Below are 18,433 nucleotides of genomic sequence, written 5' to 3'. Positions count from 1 at the left end.
TCAGCTTAGCAAGAAGCCCCACCCATCCTCATAGTCCATCACCCTCCCGCCTGATGGGTTCCTCATCCTCCACCATCCCCAGGCTAGGCCATGTCTGGCCACCCTGGCCTGCCTTCAGCAACAACCCTGTCAGGTCAGGTAGCCAGAGGCCCCTGATTACCTTCCAGTCATTTTCCATCTGCTGACCCCTACTCCCTGGCTATCAATTCCCACTTGCCCATGCTGGGTTGGAGTTGAAGCCGGCTCTCTTCGCCACTGCAGGATCCCTCACAGTGTCCCTGTACCTACTGCCAAGGTCCTGAAGGAAGCCTACCTCACTGTGCTTTGACAGGCGTCATTCGATATGTTTTCTCTAACATCCCTCATTCAGCCCGTGGCATGCAGAGCCCTGTGCGAACCTGGCCAGTGACCCCCACTACCCCATTTAAGTGGCCATGATCCTCACTTTACAGATGAGGAAACTAAGGTCCAGGGGCTCAACTGTTTGCCCAAACCTGGCTGACCCCAATCCTGGGCTCTTCCAACAGCACAGTGCTGGCTCTGCAGGGACCTTACCCTGGATTGGGCTCTCAGGGCCCCTGGAACCAAAAATGGAATGGTGACCAGCTATGTAAGCAAACAAGACTAGTGTAGCACATCCATGCCATGACGGAGGAACCTGGGGCCTGTGGGAGCCCAACAGGTTGGAAGGGGAAGGACTTCACACACCTGTGTCCTGGCACGGGGTCAAATGAGTGAGGAGGAGGACGGGGCGTGCGCACTGTGGGCAAAGGCCCGGAGGGGTGATTGATGGTAGCCCTCTGGGGACAAGCTTGCCACGTAGTCCTTGGGGAGAATGGAAAAGGTGGATATTAGGAGAGGCCACAACGCCCTGGGCAGGGGGACCCAGGAACAATGCTTTGCAGACCTGTGCAAACCTCTAGGGATGGGCCCAGGTCTCAGCCTAGAGCCCTGTTTCTCTCCAGCGTCTGCAGGGAGCCCTGGGGGCTTGTCAGATGTGCCAGTGTCAACACCACATGAGCACAGCACACGCAGGGTCCTCAGCAGGTGGAACAGGGGGCTGCAGCCAACAGAATGGACTTCAGTAGGGACAACCAGAATGACCTGCCTTTAGTCGCAAAAGATCGATTGCACAAACCAAGTTATAGGCAAGGGATTTTCACCTCCCAAATTAGTATTTTTTTAAATATTTTTCTTAGTTGTCAATGGACCTTTACTTCATTTATTTATGTTTATATGGTGCTGAGGATTAAACCCAGTTCCTCACATATTCTTGGCAAGTGCTCTCCCACTGAGCCACCACCCCAGCCCCCAGATTGTTTTTAAAAAGTGAATTTCTTGAGGCTGAGATGGAGAGACCTGTTTCCTGCTGGGCTGGCCACAGGAAATGCTCTAAAAACACCTACGGTCAGTGGGCCCTGGATCATTGGATGTCACGCCTGAGTGGCTGCCATTCCTCAAGGCAGCCAGTGTCCCTGCACCAGGAAGGGGCCTAGCAATGCCTGGAAGTCCCCTTGCCCACCCACAACAGCTAGGTCTGCCACCACTGGAAACCCTGGGCCTCACCCACAAGTGGTCATTCTAGCTGCCCAGAGACTAGAGGGCCAACTCAGGGTGGGGCATGGGGGTTAGTGTGCTCCTGTGGGGTGGGCTATAGACAATGGCTGGTAGAAATGGTCAAGGGGAGACTCAGGAAGACAGGCACACAGCAGGCACTTAATACAGCAATGGCTCCTGAGGGGGCAGCGATGTCGACCTCGGGGCCGGCCTCAGTTTCCTTGGCTGCAAGGTGGAAGCACACAGAGCAGAGCAGGTTCTGCGGGTGGTGGGGTAGGTGGGTGCTGAGCCACAGACCTTCTCTCACAGATGGCCTCCCTGCCCCTTGTGAGGTGGTCATACTATCTCCTCTTGTCCACCTCCAGGGACGGGGAACTGATTTCCTTGAGCCTGAAGCAGGGCACACACTGGCCCCTCTCTCAGAAAATTGTCTCCTGGGGAATGCATGCCAGGGACCCACTGAGCCCGGGAGGCTGGCCTCACAGGCACCCTCCACCAGAGGGTGCTCCCAGAGGGGGAGTTCCGCAGTGCCCACAGATAGGCCCTGGAGGGGTGCCCCCACCACCATCCACCTTCTGCAGCTGGAGGGAGAAGCCCTGGGGCTCAGGCAGCTGCTCAGGGCCCTGGATGCTGAGGCCTGGCTGAGGCCTGGCCCTGGATGTCTGGTGCCTGCCAAGGGGACTTCCACAGCTCCCCCTACCCTGCCTTCCGTCACTGCTCCCTTGGGGACCTCTTCCTTGCTGTGGTGATCACCCAAGGACAGCGACAGCTGTGAGGGGCCAACCCTAGGTCTCTCAGCCCTGGATCCAGGCAGGGACCCTGCCCAGGTGCTGGGTAGGGTGGGAGGCATACCCTGGGAGAGGACTGGGCCCCATCGGGGCCTCCTTGACCCTCAGCCAGCCACTCCTGTTCTGGGTCAGGGGCGGGGCCAGGAGCCCTTTGTTGTCTGAAAGGATGAGGGATTATCTGCCCCTGGGTTTCAAGCCTTCTTTCTGGCCTTTTCCAAAGCTGCTGACAGACCTGCCTCCCCCGGGGGAGCCCAGGGATGGGCTCCACGAAGGGCTGGCTGGGCAGTCTGGGTGGGGCCCAAAAGGATGGCACCCAGTAACCTGGGCCCTCGGTGCTCTGACAACCAGGGATGCACTGAGTTGGTAATTAGCTTCTACAGGAAGGGCCAGATCTGTCATTTTCCTCCGGAAGTGCCAGGCGGGATTTGCCGGCTGCCACTCCTCAAACTAGGAGAAAGGCCGGATCCTCATCCTGGGGCCAGACCCTGCTAGGGATTTGGACTGGGAGCAGGAAAGCAGAAGTCCTTCCACTCAGGAATGCACTTCTGGGAACTTGTCCGAGGACACAATCCAACAGGAAAACAAAGCAGTGCATAAGCATGTCCCCTGGGAGCTGTTTATAATAGTTCAGCCCTGGAAACAGCCCTAGTGCCCAGCAGCAGGGGAGCAGACAAGACCTCAGCAGAAATCAGGCTCATGAGGAGCACAGGCTGGGTGTGGGGGTCTGGCCTCCTCACCCTGTGTTGCCACATCCCAGCCTGGCACCGCCCTCCCCAGCCCTCACTGGTACACAGACCAATCACATGGGGACCTGGCTGACAAGCTCCTGTCTGATCCTCATCATCAGACAGGTGCACAAGGATGTGTTAGTCATGGCATCTGTCAAAAGGACCTAGTACCAGGGCTGGCACCTGGGGTGCTGGGGGCATTGGTGGGATGGTGGACGGGGGCTTGGCCTGGTGCCTGGCAAGGCGAGGCCCTTATGGACTGGATGCCTTCTCTCTTCTCCCTCCCCCACCCCTGGGCTACAAGGCTGCTTTAAGGACACCAGATGCCTAATGTCCAGGAGGCTCCGGAAGGCTGCTCTGCATCAGTGCTGGCCCAGGCACTGGGAGGAGCCCCATGAAGAGGAGGCACCTGAAGGAAGCAGCTATGCTGAGTTCCAGAGAAGCTTCTGGAAAGAGGGAAAGGCTAGGCAAAGACATGGCTGGAGCCCTGGGATTTTGGCTGAGTGTGTGAGGCCAAGGAAAATAGGGGCTTGTACGTGCTGGGCTGGAGGTGAGGGCTTGGAAAATACCAGGCCACAGGAGGGATTTCAACGCCCCAGCCCACACCCTCCCCTGGCAGCCATCAGAGAAGATGGAAACGCAAGCCCAGAAAGGAGCTGGGCCTTCCATTCCTCTGGTGGGTCCCTTCCTAATTCAGCATCTCCGTGAGTTCACTGGAGGAGTTGGACCAGGGGGGCCTTCTCAGCCCTAGATGGAACTTCCATGTGTCCACCGGGCAGAGCATCCTCTTCTCTCTCCGTCTCCCAGGATGCCACATCTTCATGTAGCCCCACAGGTGCCCGCCCTTCCTCTTCCACAGCTAGTGGGACCCTCTCCACCGGGCACCCTAACCTGATTGGAGAAATGCTCCTTCTGGTAGACTCCGAGGGTAGAAGATGGGACCAAACATTATGGAAAAGAAACTGAAATGAAGGGTTGGCAGCCCCCCACCAGCTGAGAGCCTCTGAAGAGGCCTTGCTTGTGGGTGGACCCTCTATCCACCTTTACAGAATGGTGCACCTGCCACCAGAGGGAGCGTACGGGCCTGAGCCCCAACTTCAGAAGGTAAAACGGGCACGATTCTTGCCCACTGGTTACAGGCCCATGGGGGGATGGGTGCAGGAGACAGCTTTGGTACCTGGAATTCACCAAGGAATGAGGGGCTGACCCGCTGGGGTCACCCTCCAGCAGGGAGTCCTGGGGCCTGGGGGTATAGGGAATATTCCTGGTCCTTCTCACTTGTTTCACATGCCACTCTGCAGAGCTAGGTTTTATTATTGTTTAAATAAATGTTATTTTTTATGGTAAACAAAATAATGCATGTACTTAAGTTTTTAAAAAATCAAATAGCACTAGAATGTCCATGAGGAAATCAAATGTCCCTTCCTGCCTTTTCCCACTGCCCAGGGAACCAGTGTCAGCGTTTGGTTGTTCTCTCTGGTTTTGGGCTCCAAGTAAGATGTTTATATGGTTATTTCTTGATGTTTCGATCCCAGATATTTCTGCGGCCTCCTGTCCTGCAGAAGAGGCTTCAGCCCTCCTGAGCCCACTACTCCCACCTCCCCAGCCTCGCTCCCACCAGAACCAGAGGGCTTTATCCCAGTCTTAGGCAACAGCTGGTAAAGGGTTTTGTGATGATTAGGTAAATGTTCTTCTGTGAAGGTCACGAAGTGGTCGATGACAGTTTCTCCTTCAAATTCACTTGCTTATGCTCTGGAGTTAATGCATTTTTTTTTTTAACTGGCAAGGTATTTTGAGATAGGATCCCTCTAATTTTTCATTCCATCTACTCTAAACCTGGTGCTACTGTCAAGTGTCCTGGCATTGTGCTATGTGACAGAGTCCCTTTCGCCCTGGACCTTCCTGGCAAAGCACTCCAACTTCTGGGGCCGCTTCTCTGTGGCGCTGGGAAGGACCCTCCTTCCCGGGCGATGGATGGCCCTGCTGCCTGGCGGTTCTCAACTCCCAGGAGGTGTGTGCTCCACAGGCTTCCTGGAAGGGGCGCTGGTGATTTGTTTTGTTTTGTTTGAGACCTTACATTTCTGAACATGTTTGCATTCCAGTCTCATTCTCGGCTGGTCCATTCCATAAGCATACAATCCAGGCAGGACACTCTTCCCTTCCATTTTTAAGGCAACTGATTGCGCTGGGATCTTCTAGCTTCCAGGGTTGACAATGAGAAGTCAATATCAGGTTTCCTGTCTTGCTTTTCAATAGCACCAGGGATAGAACCCAGCAGTGGTCGACCATTGAGTTACTAGTCCATTATCCCCTAGTCCTTTCTATTGTTATTTTGAGATAGGATCCCTCTAAGTTGCCAGGCTGACCTCAAATTTGTGATCCTCATGCCTCAGCCTCTGAGTAGCTGGGATCACAGGCAATGCCAGGGTTAAAAATTAAAAATGACCAAAACAAAACTAAAAACCCCAAACATGTGCACAGAGTTGCAAAATAGAATTATAAGCCTTTTTTAAAAAAACAAAACAAAACAAAACAAAACAAAAAATTTGCCCCATCTGATCTCCTTCCAGCCTGGTGTCTGCTTCCTGGAAGTGATTTTTTTTCTTTTTTTTTAAATATTTTTTTAGTTATATATGGGCACAATATTTTTATTTTGTTTATTTATTTTTATGGGGTGCTGAGGATCGAACCCAGGGTCTCATGGGTGCCAGGCAAGTGCTCTACCACTGAGCCACAACCCCAGCTCCCTGGAAGTGATTTCTTTGGATTCTTCTGAACTTGACTCCATATTTGAAAACAATACACTTGTGCTACTCCTTATTGCTCCTTCAACGCCAGCCTTTCTATTGTGGAAGAGGAGGGTTTTGCCCACTCTTTCTCCTTCCTTACCATCCCCTCCCCTCCACACCCTCTCAGTGTGACTATCAGTTTTGGGTGAAGTCATCATTGTTCACATGTTACCATATAAATGTTATGGCCAATTGAACCATGACTGGATTTCAGGCCTTGGGTGACTTCTGAGTTTCCCTAGAGATTAGTAACTACCTTCTTGTTTGGACTTATTTGGTTTTCTTTGGATTTATCACCAAATTCTCTGATATAGTGGAAACATTCCTCTCCGACAGCAGCCGAAGCCCCAGGGAATCCATCCCTGGGTTCTCCCTCAGGCAGCTCCTCCTGGATCCTGGGTCATACCTGCCCTGGCTGCTTCTGGCTACAGGACCCTCCCATCCTGGGATCTGGTTTCTTAAATTTCCTCTCTTGGATTAATCTCTAATTTTAGAGAAAGGGTGTCTGGAACTTTCCACCTTCTGGAGCTGCTGTGGAGAATCAATACTCTGCTGGTTTCTGATCTTTTGTGTGTGACTCTCCCTCTCTGGAGGTTTTAGAATTTCCTCACAATGGCATTCTGAAACGTTGCCACCGTGTGCCCAATATGGTCTTTTTGCACTTCTGTGATGTTCCTTTCCGTTGAGAGACTTGTGACCATGAGACCCTGAGAGTTTTTGGTGGTACGTCTTTATTACTTCCTCTCTTCATTTTGCCCTATTAGATATGGGGTGTTAAGTGAACACCATCCCAAACTCCACGACCCTAGTCCCCTTCCCTACTGCCAGCTACTGTACAGGTTCCAGGCGGCACAAGTTAGGATTATTTAGGGAAATTTGGTTTCTGTTAGAGAAAGAGCTCTAAATCCAGACACTTCAGAAAGGGTACATACATCCCACAAAAATGGGGTGTCTCCTCCCAGCTCAGCTGATGCCAGTGAAAGGCTCACCTGGCCAGAGCTTCCCGGCCCCGGGTGCTGGACTCCCCATCCCCAGAGATTCTGGTGAGATTGGTCAGGGTGGGGTCTGAACAGCTGCATTTTATAATCTTTCAGGTGAATCTCATGAGCGGCCAAGGCTGAGACCATGGGGCTGACCCACCACCCCATTTTGAAAGCCTAGCCAGCTGTGTCCGGAGGACTCTGGTTGCTCACAGGGTGCTAAGGTGGAGATGTGGCTGGCGTTATGGGAGGCTGGTGTTGGGGCTCTGTTGGGGGGAGCCTGCTCTTGAGAGAAGGCCTGGCTCATGCGGAAGCTTTCAGAGGCTTAAGAATACTATTTGCAGCCCAGGCACCAAGCACCCACAGGCCTCCCAGCCCCCTCCCCAGGAGAGCAGCACCCACCTGCCTCACTGCATGGCTAGGTTTGGAGCCTGCCTTGTGCCTGTGGTTGTCTCCCACTCTTTGGGAGGTAGAAGTGGTTTCATTTTCAGATACAGACCTAGCGCCCAGGGGAGAAGGTAGGACTGCCTGCCTGGGGCCACCCGCTGCTATCACATCAGAGGCACGGACCTTGAGTCCAGGCCTTTCCTCCTCCACCCAGCTCACTCCCCATCACTCATTCATTCAACAAACATTTAATGACTTTCCTGGGCTCTGTGCCAAATGGGCACTGGGGGACAGTAGTGGGCAAAGCAGTGGACCTAATGGTCTGCTTCCATTACTTATGCTACCACTTCTCTCCAGCCAGCTGGGGGCCAGGGGACAACTTTGTTTTTGCCCAGCCTCATCCAGCACAGGTCATGATAAGGCCTGGGGGACATTAGGAATTACTGTTGCCACTGTTGTTATGTCCAACAGGAGGGGGCCAGTAGGGCTGGGCCTGCCGCCAGCAGAAGCCACATTAACAATTAAGGTCTTTGCGACTTTCATTCCACCCTCACTGCATGAAATATTCAGGCACCAGAGGAGATTGGTCTCAGATCTCTGCAGTGAGCAAGCTGGGCTGTGGGGTGGCACTGCTGACCATGGACCCTGGGGCCAGGGCAGCCCTGAGGCCTGGCATGCAGGGAACACCAGAGGCTGTGGGGCTGGCTGGGCGTGGCCTAGAGGTGCCTGATGCAGAAGGTACAGCTGCTGACAGTCACAGAGATACACAGCTGGGCTCAAAGACTGTGTGTCTGGGGCCTGGGACTTATCGCCTAAGTAAACCCTGTAATTATCTTACAAGCAGCATAATCACGTTGCATTATATTAGTGCAAGCATGAAAACATCAATTTGATAAATACAAACATTTCAAATAAATCACAAGTGGATAAACCTGTTTCTTCTCCTCTCCCTTCCCCTAGTACACTGGGTCCCTTGAGTAAGAAGTGGGAGTGGGCTTCTCTTCTGCTGAGAGCTGAGAGGAGAGAGAGAGAGTAGGATGTGGAGCAGGAAGGAGGAGGTCTAGCCTACCAGTGGTGACAAATGGTCATTTAGCAAGGACAGGTAAGGCACAGCCTGGACCCTGGGAGCAGGAGTGTAAGTTAGCACTTGTTTGGAAAGCAGACCAGCGCATCCTCTGGTCCAGCTGAAGTGTGTGCACCACAGGACTCACTCAGCCATTCTGTCTGGGTCCAGGCCTGAGCCAAGTTCAGGCTCATGTGCATCAGGATGCATGTACAAGACTGTCCACAGCAGCACTAGAAATGAATGACCTTCAACAGGAGAGTAGGCTGTAAAGACAGGTGCATACAACGGATACTAGATAGCAGCTTTACTTAACCAGTGGCAAGTTTGCCCCTGGAGGCCATTCAGTAATATCTGAAGATATATTTTTTTTCTTTTTTGGTACCAGGGACCGAACCCACAACCTTCTGCATGCTAGGCAAGTGCTCTATCACTGAGTACATCCTCAGCCCTTTTTATTTTTTGAGACAGGGTCTCACTAAGTTGCCCAGGCTGGTTTCGAATTGAGATCCTCTTGCCTCAGTCTCTAAGTTGCTGGGATTACAGGTGTGCACCACCATGTATGGCTCAGTTTTTGTTTTTTAAAAGTGGGTGAAGGGGTGCTACTTCCATCCAATGCGTAAATGTTGGTAAACATTCTACAATGCTTAGGACAGCACCTGCTCCCCAACTCCCCTCTATTAATTAAAGATCTATTGGGTCCAAAATGTCAACTGAGGGGCTGGGGTTGTAGCTCAGTGGTGGAGCACTTGCCTAGCATATGTGAGGCACTGGGTTTGATCCTCAGCACCACATTAAAAAAAATAAATGAATAAAATAAAGGTATTGTGTCCATCTACAACTAAAATAAATTTTTAATTTGAAATTTTTTTAAAATATCAACTGAGCTGAGGTTGAGCAATTTGGTATACAGCTGTGAGAAGGAATAAACTAAGCTATATATGCCATCATAATAATGAGTGGAAGTGGCAGGCTGCAAGTGTAATGCAACTTAAATAAATTTCAAAAGCATGCAAACATCCAGCACTGTGTCATAGGGGGACTGCGGTAAGCCTAAAGCAAGTGCATCATCGCACAACATTCAGAGCCCTGGCTGTTCTGGGAGGGGGAGGGGGAGGGGTGGGATGGATTCCTTCAGCTGGGTGGTGGGTTCCCTACTCCCTGCTTATTAACTAATCCATTATGAAAATAAGTGCATCAAGGTTAGGGTTAGTCCTGTGAAGAGCTCAGAAGGATGGTAGAGAATTTCAGTGACTCCAGCTTTGAAATGAGGGGCAAGGAGGGGTGCAGAGGCCAGCACCTCCAATCCATTCCTTTATCTCCACTCCCAGGCTGCTCCAGCCTGACTCATCTGACCTCAGAGGCTCCTTGATGTCTCTCTGCCTTTCAGCTGCACATCCCCTAATGCCTCCAGGCTCTGACTCTCTAATCAAACCCAAGTCTGGCCAGGTCTCACTTCTGGGCCTTCTGGTTAGACCTGAGGTACTTTACCAGCATAGGAGGCTTTCTGGACTTCAGCCCCACTACCTTCCTACAAAATCAGTGACTCCAGCCAACTGTGGGGTGAATGAGTGTTCACTCCTGCAGACCTCCAGTTGCTGCCCCGTAGGGGGTCAACACTTCAGCTCATGCCCTTTCCCCTCCCACACGTGGAAACAAGGACAGTCCATTACTGAGCTCTGTCTGGAGGTGCTATATAATCTGCCTTCCTGGCTTTCTCCGATTACCATTTCTCCCACTGATCCTGCATTTTGGAGTATTTTATCTACCATGTGTTAGCATGGGGGTTCTCAACCCCAGCCACCTCTTAAAAACACTGTGTGGCTCATACCTGACACCTACATGCTAGGGATGGTGGCAGAGCAGCTCTGTTCTAAAGGCTCTCAACTTTCACTGAGCAGCTCAAGGACTGTTGGAGCTCCAGGGTTTGATTTTACTTTGCATGACAAAGCATAGGTCTTGTGACTAAAAGCTAAAAGAAGCTCTCTTGGCATGTCACTATGCTGGTTCTGTTGGACTGTGTTATGGGGGGCATATGCCTCTGGTTGGACCCCAGCATCCAGGACCCTCGCGGGGGGGGGGGGGGTTCTGCCCTGGAAGTCCCTCTTGCTTTAGAACCCTGTTTCAGCCTTGGGCCCTCTCACTCCTGCCATCTTGTCCTCTTCTGCCCAACCATGTCCTTCCTCAAGCCACACAAGAACCCCACCTCTAGCATCTTGTCTTGGCTCTACAGGGAGGATGTTAGCAAAGCCCTGGAGGCTCTTGGATGGGGCACTCCTGTCTGAGCACTCTGCTGGTGATACCCCATTTAGGTAAAGGCTGCATTTGGTCTCAGCTGAAGATCAGGGGTGCAGGCCATGGGAGAGGATAGCACAAAACAGAATCATCTCAGCAACTTCCCTGGTGAGTTAGGGTGTCCTGTAGTGTGTCCTGTGTCCAGTCCTCCTGGGAGCAATTGCCTGTATATAGACTTAGCTCTGGGTAAGCCTCTGGGCAGCTGGTTAATATGGCTTTCTGGGGGTTAAAACATATCTGCAGCTTCCTCAGGCACAGTATGAAACCCCCTCCTTCTCTAAACGCAAACTGGGCTGGGCTGGGCTGGACAGGCAGAGCACAGTGCTCCAGCAGGAAGGACACCCTCTATTCAGCACTGACTCATGTGTGCTGAGTCTGGGGAACCTCAACACCAGGGTATAACCTTGGAAGCACTTTGCCTAGCCTGGCCTCTCTCCATCACCCTCTCCTGACCATCTACCTGGAAAAGGAGGTGGGTAGGTAGGTAGGGGACCTGGTACTGAATCTGGACCTCTCTGTATGGACCCCATCTCTTTTCCACACAGGGGCCAGACAGAGCCTCTTAAAAGGCAAGCCAGGTCATTCTACTTCCCTACTGAAGTCGGATCCCCTTGGCATTCCCAGCTGCTTTAGACCCTGCATGATCTGCCCTCTGACCCCTGAGAGCATCTCTCACTCAGGGAAATTCTAGGGTCTCTGCCCCAGCTATTCCCTCCACCTAGGACGCCCTTCCCCCTTCCTTCTTCCTCATCGCCCAGATCTAAGCTTCTATAGTCGTCCTAGGTCTCTCCCTGACCAGGGAGATCTAAGGCAACTGATGATCACTTTTTGTGACAGCAGCTGTCTTAATTCCCTGCACAGTACTTAAGACAGTCCCAGTTATCTTGTTTATTATCTTCTCCCCCCTCCTTCTCCCAGAATGCCTGAATCCCCAGAGGGCAGTGGCTTCTGCTGTCCTGTCCCATGCAGAACCCCCGGGGCTGGGGAGGGAAGCGGGGGCTAGAACAGGTCTAGCAGAGAGCAGGCTCTGGGCACACAGTTGTTCAATGAATGGTTGAGCAAACCTAAAGGGGGACATCAGCTGGTGCGCCGGCGCGCGCTCCAGGCCGTGGGCCGCTCACGGTAGCTTGCGCGGGTTTTTATCTCCTTGCGAGTCCCAGGGGAGGGACATCTCCCTCCGCCCGCTTTCAGCGGACCGCGGTAAATGCGCTTTGGGGACCAGAGGATAATAGCCTCTAGCGTGGGAAGATCGGGGTGCCCCGCACGGTTGCTGGTGGCAAGGGGATTCTGCAGTCGCTGATCTTCCCCGGACTCCGGCATTAAGGCCCCAGTGGAAGACTTTCTCCACCTTTCCCAGTGGTTTTCACAGCGCGAATTGCAGATTCCCGTCCGATCCCAGGGATTTAGCGGTGGAGTCGGTGAAAAAGTAGGGCTCTGAGCGCCGCTCCCACTGAGGGGCAAGTCTCGGAGCCCTCGCCCCATCGTGGCTGGGACCAGGGTACGGATCTTGCTCCAGGACGCGGCTGGCAAGGCCCGGGCCCTCCCGGGAGCAGACTCCGAATCTAACCCTCGGCTAGTGGAAGCGCAGTCCCACTGCGAGCTCTACGAGAGAGCCCGGGTGGAGATGGGGGCGGAGGAGCCTGGGGGCACGGAAAGGGACAAAGAGCGGCCCTGCCCGACCCCCCACGTAGGAGTCCTATTGTTCGTCAAGTCTCACACGGTGCCGAACTCGGGTGCCCTCGGGAGGCCGGGGGGAAGCTGTCGCCTATATTCTAGGCATTTGTTTATTATGGGTGAGAAAGGGAGGGCCGGGGACACCGGACCGGGAGGGGGCTCGGGTCCCATTTCCGCGCGTCGCCTTTAAGGGAAGCCCTGCCCTACCTTTCCCACCGTCCCCCTCCTCTCCCGCGGCCGTACCTGCATTTTAAAAGCGCCCTGTAGCCCTGGGATTGGCCAAGGCCGCGTCCTCCTGGCGCAGAAACTTGAACCGCGGGGAGGTGGGGGGGGGGGGGATGGAAAGCCAGCTGACGGACAGTACCATCTCCACGGCTTCCCCCGCGTGTGCCCCTCCTCTCCCACACACCCCCAGAGAGGCCCAATCGGACGCCCCGCCCCCTCCCCGCCCGGGGTGGGCGGAGCGGCTGGGGCTCCGGGAGCTGGGCCGGGGGCGGGCCTCCGCCTGCTTCGCCCGAGCCTGGAGAATCCCGGCACCGGGGCCGCCGACGCAGCAGTTGTCCTCGCTCCAGCGCCCTGAGGCGCGAGGGCTCCCGGGCGGCCCAGGCGGGTGCTGCGTGAGGGCGCGTGAGGCAGCGTGGGCTGGCCGCAGGCGCCCCTGTCCGTCCCCCGCCCGCTAGGTAACCGGCCCAGCCAAGCCCCCGCACTGGGAGCGCCGGCCCAGCGAGAGCGAGGGCAAGGGCGATGCCACGGTGACGGCCCCGCCATGGCGAAGCCCCCGGCGGGGGCGGCGTCGGCGTCGGAGGAGCTGAGCCAGGTACCAGACGAGGAGCTGCTGCGCTGGAGCAAGGAGGAGCTGGCGCGGCGGCTGCGGCGCGCGGAGGGCGAGAAGGTGGGCCTCATGTTGGAGCACGGCAGCCTGATGCGCGACGTGAACCGGAGGCTGCAGCAGCACCTGCTGGAGATCCGCGGCCTCAAGGACGTGAACCAGAGGCTGCAGGACGACAACCAGGAGCTCCGAGAGCTCTGCTGTTTCCTCGACCACGACCGGCAGAAGGGGCGCAAGCTGGCGCGTGAGTGGCAGCGCTTCGGGCGCCACGCAGCCGGCGCCATGTGGCAAGAGGTGGCCCGCTCGCAGCAGAAGCTGCAGGAGCTCGAGGCACGCCAGGAGGCCCTGCTGCGCGAGAACCTGGAGCTGAAGGAGCTGGTACTGCTGCTGGACGAGGAGCGCACTGCTCTGGCTGCGGCGGGGGGCGCGGGCGGCAGCGGCGCCGGAGGTGCGGGCTCCCGCAGCTCCATCGACAGCCAGGCCAGCCTGAGCGGGCCACTGGCGGGCGGCGCGGCGGGCGCCGGGGCCCGCGACGTGGGCGACGGCAGCAGCACGTCGAGCGCTGGCAGCGGCGGCAGCCCCGACCACCATCACCACGTTCCACCCGCTCTCCTGTCTTCTGGGCCTCACAAGGCTCCCGACGGCAAGGCTGGAGCCACACGCCGGTCCCTGGACGACCTGTCGGCTCCGCCACACCACCGCAGCATCCCCAACGGCTTGCATGGTAAGGATAACCACCTGCTGCCCTGTGCTGGTTCGCCGGGTTGCAGCCGCGCTGGCGGCTCGGGTTCGTGCGGCCCTGGGGTGGGGAGAGGCGCTAGTCCTGGACCCGGTATCTTCAGCTGGCGTCGCACTCGGTCCGGGCGAACCCAAATTCACCTGCATGGGTCTTTGGCTGGGAGCTTCATCCCAGGTTGGAAATCCTTGTCCCGGGACAGAATAATCTTCATGAAAAAAAACTGAAAGGCGCTTTGGGGCACAAAAGAATTTCCCCATAATTGGAGCAACAGGCGTCCCCCAACCCCAAGGGACATCCGCGGGGGGTGCTGTGACTGCATTGCGCCTCTGCTTTCCCCAGCTGCATCCTGGACTCTCACGGGGCTGACAGACCAAAGGCAGGCTTGACACCTAGGATGCTGACCAGGGTTCTGCACTTCTGGCTGGGGGTCTTTCTCAAGGCTCTGAGATTTAGAGATGTAGTTGGAATGGATTCTGGCTTTTCGCCTCTGTGTGCCTCAGTTTCCTTAGTTGTAAAGTGGAGAGGATGATCCCTGCCTCCTGGATTTGTGGTGGAGATAAGGCTCCTGAAAGGGTTTGTAAACTGTTGACCACCTTAAAGGAAGTACAGCGGTCATCTGTGGCTAGGGTGTGGATGGGAGGATCTTCAGGAAGGCACAGCACTATCTTCAGCCACAATGCTGCAGAGGGTGTCCTGCTCTGGGGTCTGGGAGCCCAGCAGCCTGCCCCTGTCCCTGCCCTCTGCCCACTGACTCTGCCCTGCCCCTTCCCTCCTCTCCTGCCTGGTGCATGACGGGCCTCCCTGTTCTTTCATGTTTTTGGAGGCGTCTTCCTGGTTCTGATGGCAGTTGCTACTGTCTGAATTATTTTCCTGGTGGTGGGGGACAAGCAGCTCTTTCTGGTTCTCCTTAAAGCTTTTTCCCAATTCAGAGAAATATATATATATATATATATGCTTTAAGTAACTGCTCTTCCTCAAAGTGACAGCCTGAGCCATGGAGGGACACTTTCTCTTTGGTTTGATAACTAAGTGACTCTGAAAGCATATTGCGGGTGGGAAAAAGAAGAGTGGAGGTTATACCTGTGGAGGTGAGGGACAGCATAGCAGATTTTCCTTTCTTTACCCCCCCTAAGCCTGAGTTCAAGGCAGGTCTGGTTTGGAGGGATATTTTGTTGCTGATTAGCCATCTACCACTATAACTCAGGTTTCTTTTTGTAACACTACAACCACACCGCCTCTAATCCCAGGCTTCTTAAAGCCAGCTCCAGTAGCTCAAAGTTAGATGGTTTAATTTTGGGGGAAATGCACCTGTTATTTAGAGTTCCTTGGCCCCTATGACCTCACCTTTGGGAGGGTCAGTTTCCTGGGCCTCAGTTTCTCCAAGTGCAGTTAAGGAGGGAGTATCTGCAGCCCTCTGTCTGGAAATGAAATGTTTCTGGTTTTCAGCTGCATCATCCATGACACTTGGCAGGAGCGATCTCTGCGGGACTGTGGAGGGCTTGAGTGTCCTAGCCGATGTGCAGGGAAGGTCTGGCATGTTTTGTGCAAGGAGACACATCTGGGTCTGGCCCAGAGTTTCAGTTGCAGCAGTGAATAATGCAGGAAAGGAAGGCTAGGCTAGACTCGGGGTTTTCCACCCCCTGGGCCCTGGTAGGTGTGGAGGTATCGGGTTTCCTGCAGAATCCCCAAGTCCCAAGTCCACTTGGAACAGGTCTGCTGCAGGTTTTGTAGCAGCAAAGCTTTGCTTTGGGTGAAAATGAAAACTCGGCATTATTATCATCACAAATTTCAGTTACAGCTGGGATTTCTTGTTTTGTTTTGTCTTTTAAAGTCATGGGTGGCCTTGAGATGTTCTCCTACCAATAGGAACAGAATGCCCAGGACCAGGAAAGGCCCTTCTCTAGAAACCAGGCTTTTCAATCCAGGGACCTGTAGCTTTAAGTTGGTGAGGTTCATGGCTGAACTGAACAAGGACTAGGAAAGGAGCCTCTGTCCAGGTGCTGGTGAAAGTGGAGAAGGTAGTGAGTGGGCTTGTGCCTTGGTTCCTGGGCTCAGTTCATGCTCACAGAGGTAATATTAGCCTCACTTTGCAGACATGCAAGTGGAGGCTCAGAGAGGTTCTGGCCTTGCCTTGGAAGACAGCTGCCATTGGAAGTACTTGTCCTAGGTGGGGTCTCCATCAGGTCATCTGCTCTGGCCTGTCGTCATTCACCTTAGCTATCAGTCAGGGCACCCTGGTGGGTCCCCATTCTGGATTCCTGACCCAGTGTTGCCCTCTTTCTCCATTCTGGGAGATGTCGCTTCCTTTGGTGACCGCTGAGCAGATGGTGGAGAGCTCCCCTTCCCAGAGCATCAGGCTGCCTTGCTTAGAATCTTGGCTTCTTCACCTGCCTTGGGCAAGTTAGTCCACTTTGCCCAGCCTCTCTCTGCTTCTCTTCTGGAAGGTGAGGCAGAACCCAAAGGGGCCCCTTTACTCACACGAGGTCAATGAGGTCGGCCTCTGTACACTGTGGGTCTCAATAGTTGCTGGCGTCCTGGGAGCTTGTTAGCCACCCCTTGGCTTCACTGCCAGACTCTGCTTGCAGTTTAGGTAGCCTGCCTGTAGGTTTGCACCTGAACTTTATGTGTAACTGCACCTGCTGCTGGATCATCGTGGTCCCGAGTCCTCTCTGGGGAGGCTTCAAGTGGCAGTGGTGGGACTTGACCATCTGTATTCAAGGCAGTCCCTTGGCTGAGGCAGGCCTGGTGGGCCTGTGAATGCATATGCAAATAGGACTCTCTCCTGAGCAGTTTTTGCTGGAGGTCTGGCCTAGGCTGTCTGAGGTCTGGACCAGCTAGGATGCTATTTGCTCCATGCCAGTGTTGTACTTTGAGAAGCTCAAACGTCAGAAATTCAGGGTCCCCCCTGGAACTGATGTGGTCTGCAAACAAAAGCATTTTCATTTCTTTTCCCTGCCCTTTCCCCACCCAGTGAACCCCATTGCTCCTCCTTACCCCCAGACCTGTCCTGCCCTCCTTATGCCCCATGACTTGTTCCCTTGTGGCTGACCCAGAGAAACCTCTGGAAAGCCCATGAATGGGTGCCATTTACTTTTTAAAGTTTGGGTTGAAATTTTGAGCTTCTCAAAAGGAGCTGGGTTTGTTCTCCGGCTTGTGTTTTTAAAAGGGAGGGTGGGGCAGGGGTAGTTTGGGCCTTTAGAAAAAGACAGAGTATACCAGCCCTGAATGGGCCTTTTCTGTGGGGCCTGTGTGTGGCTAATAAGGCCGCCTCTCCTAAGCCCAGCTACCCGGAGCAAAGGTCACGGAAGATAATGGGGTGAGTTACATAAGCTTCTTCCTCCCCACACCTGAGCCTGAGGGATGTGTCCATGGCCTTGGAGTTCTGGGCCCCCAGGACCATGCACAAAAGAAGGTCCATCTGAGGAGCTGTCAGTCAGGGGGCCCACCCAGCGCTTTACAGTTTCCTGCAAAGAGCTTTCTAGTCATTCTGCTTCCGAATGGTCCCAGGACGGAGGCCTCCGCATTCGGGAAACTGAGCCTTGACTAGGTGTGTGGCTCTAGGTCTTGGCCTTTGGGGCCTGGGATGAGTGTTGGGTCTCCTGTGCCAGCAACCGGAGCCTATTGCCCTGTTCCTGCTGCCCAGCAAGTTCTGGGGGCGAGGCTGTATACAGAGCAGGGTGGCTCCTCTTCCGCAGGCCCTGAGCCCTTTCCTGCCATCCTGTTCCCTGCTGCAGCTGCCTGTGTAAAGGGGTGACCCTCCTTCCTTATGATTCTTGCGTTCCCTCACTCCTCTGCTCTGGACTGGCTTCTCACGGCAGTGCTCATGGTGCCAGAACCCTCACCATGCTGGGTCCCTGAGCTCCCGGGACACAATATTGTCCCAGGACCAGCACGCTCTGGGAGGAAGTCACTGTTGCTCGGCTCTCTCTCCTACCTGTGGGCTGTTCAGCACCACGTCTGGCTGCTCATTTGCACAGCGAATGTCTAACTTTGGCAAGTTCTTGAACCTGTGTGGGGCCTTTGTTTTCTCTCTCTCTCTCTCTCTCTCTCTCTCTCTCTCTTTTTTTTTTGTGGTGCTGGGGATTGAACCCAGGGCCTTGTGCATTTGAGGCAAACACTCTACCAACTGAGCTATATCCCCAGCCCAGGGCCTCTGTTTTCTCATCTGCAAAGTGGGAAAACTTGGGTTGAGGGAAGAGGGAGTGTGCTGACCTGTGAAAACTGCAGCGTAGCTAATCTCCAGGCGACAGCACTCAGCCCTGGGCATGACCAGGGCAGTGTCGCTGCTGGCTGGGGCTCTGGCTCCAGGGTCAGAGAGCTCTGGGTGAATCTGGCCTGGCTACTCTTCTGTGACTTTGGAGCCTACCAAGCCTTCTCAACCTTGGTGGCTTCATCTGTATCCTGAGAATAATAATATCCTGGTCCTAGAAATGGACTCTAAAGGATGGGTTTTGTGATCTTCCATTTTTGGTCTGGCCTCCTGTGGATTGGCCTCCCTGGGGTGTGGGTGGGGAATTCCCAGACCCAGGCCGTGAGTGGGGCCCTTGTACCCAGCGCTGTCTCAGAGCCAGGGTCCTGGTCTAGTTGAATAGAAGGAAGATGGC

At 54.5% G+C, this 18,433-nt stretch overlaps 1 non-coding gene and 1 pseudogene across 1 annotated transcript; one reads left to right on the top strand and one right to left on the bottom strand.

Moving 5' to 3' along the window:
- Positions 1–13,027: 13,027 nt before the first annotated feature.
- On the top strand, positions 13,028–14,215 carry LOC143641270 (coiled-coil domain-containing protein 85C pseudogene; annotated as a pseudogene).
- A 3,682-nt stretch (positions 14,216–17,897) lies between these two features.
- Trnal-caa (transfer RNA leucine (anticodon CAA)) lies at positions 17,898–17,971 on the bottom strand. Its single transcript has one exon. It is a non-coding gene; the product is annotated as a tRNA-Leu (tRNA).
- Between the last annotated feature and the right edge of the window lie 462 nt (positions 17,972–18,433).

Source organism: Callospermophilus lateralis, unplaced genomic scaffold, assembly GCF_048772815.1.
Source record: "Callospermophilus lateralis isolate mCalLat2 unplaced genomic scaffold, mCalLat2.hap1 Scaffold_93, whole genome shotgun sequence".
Lineage (NCBI taxonomy): Eukaryota > Metazoa > Chordata > Mammalia > Rodentia > Sciuridae > Callospermophilus > Callospermophilus lateralis.
The sequence above is the reverse complement of the archived record's forward strand: the minus strand, read 5'-3'. Positions and strand labels throughout refer to the sequence as shown.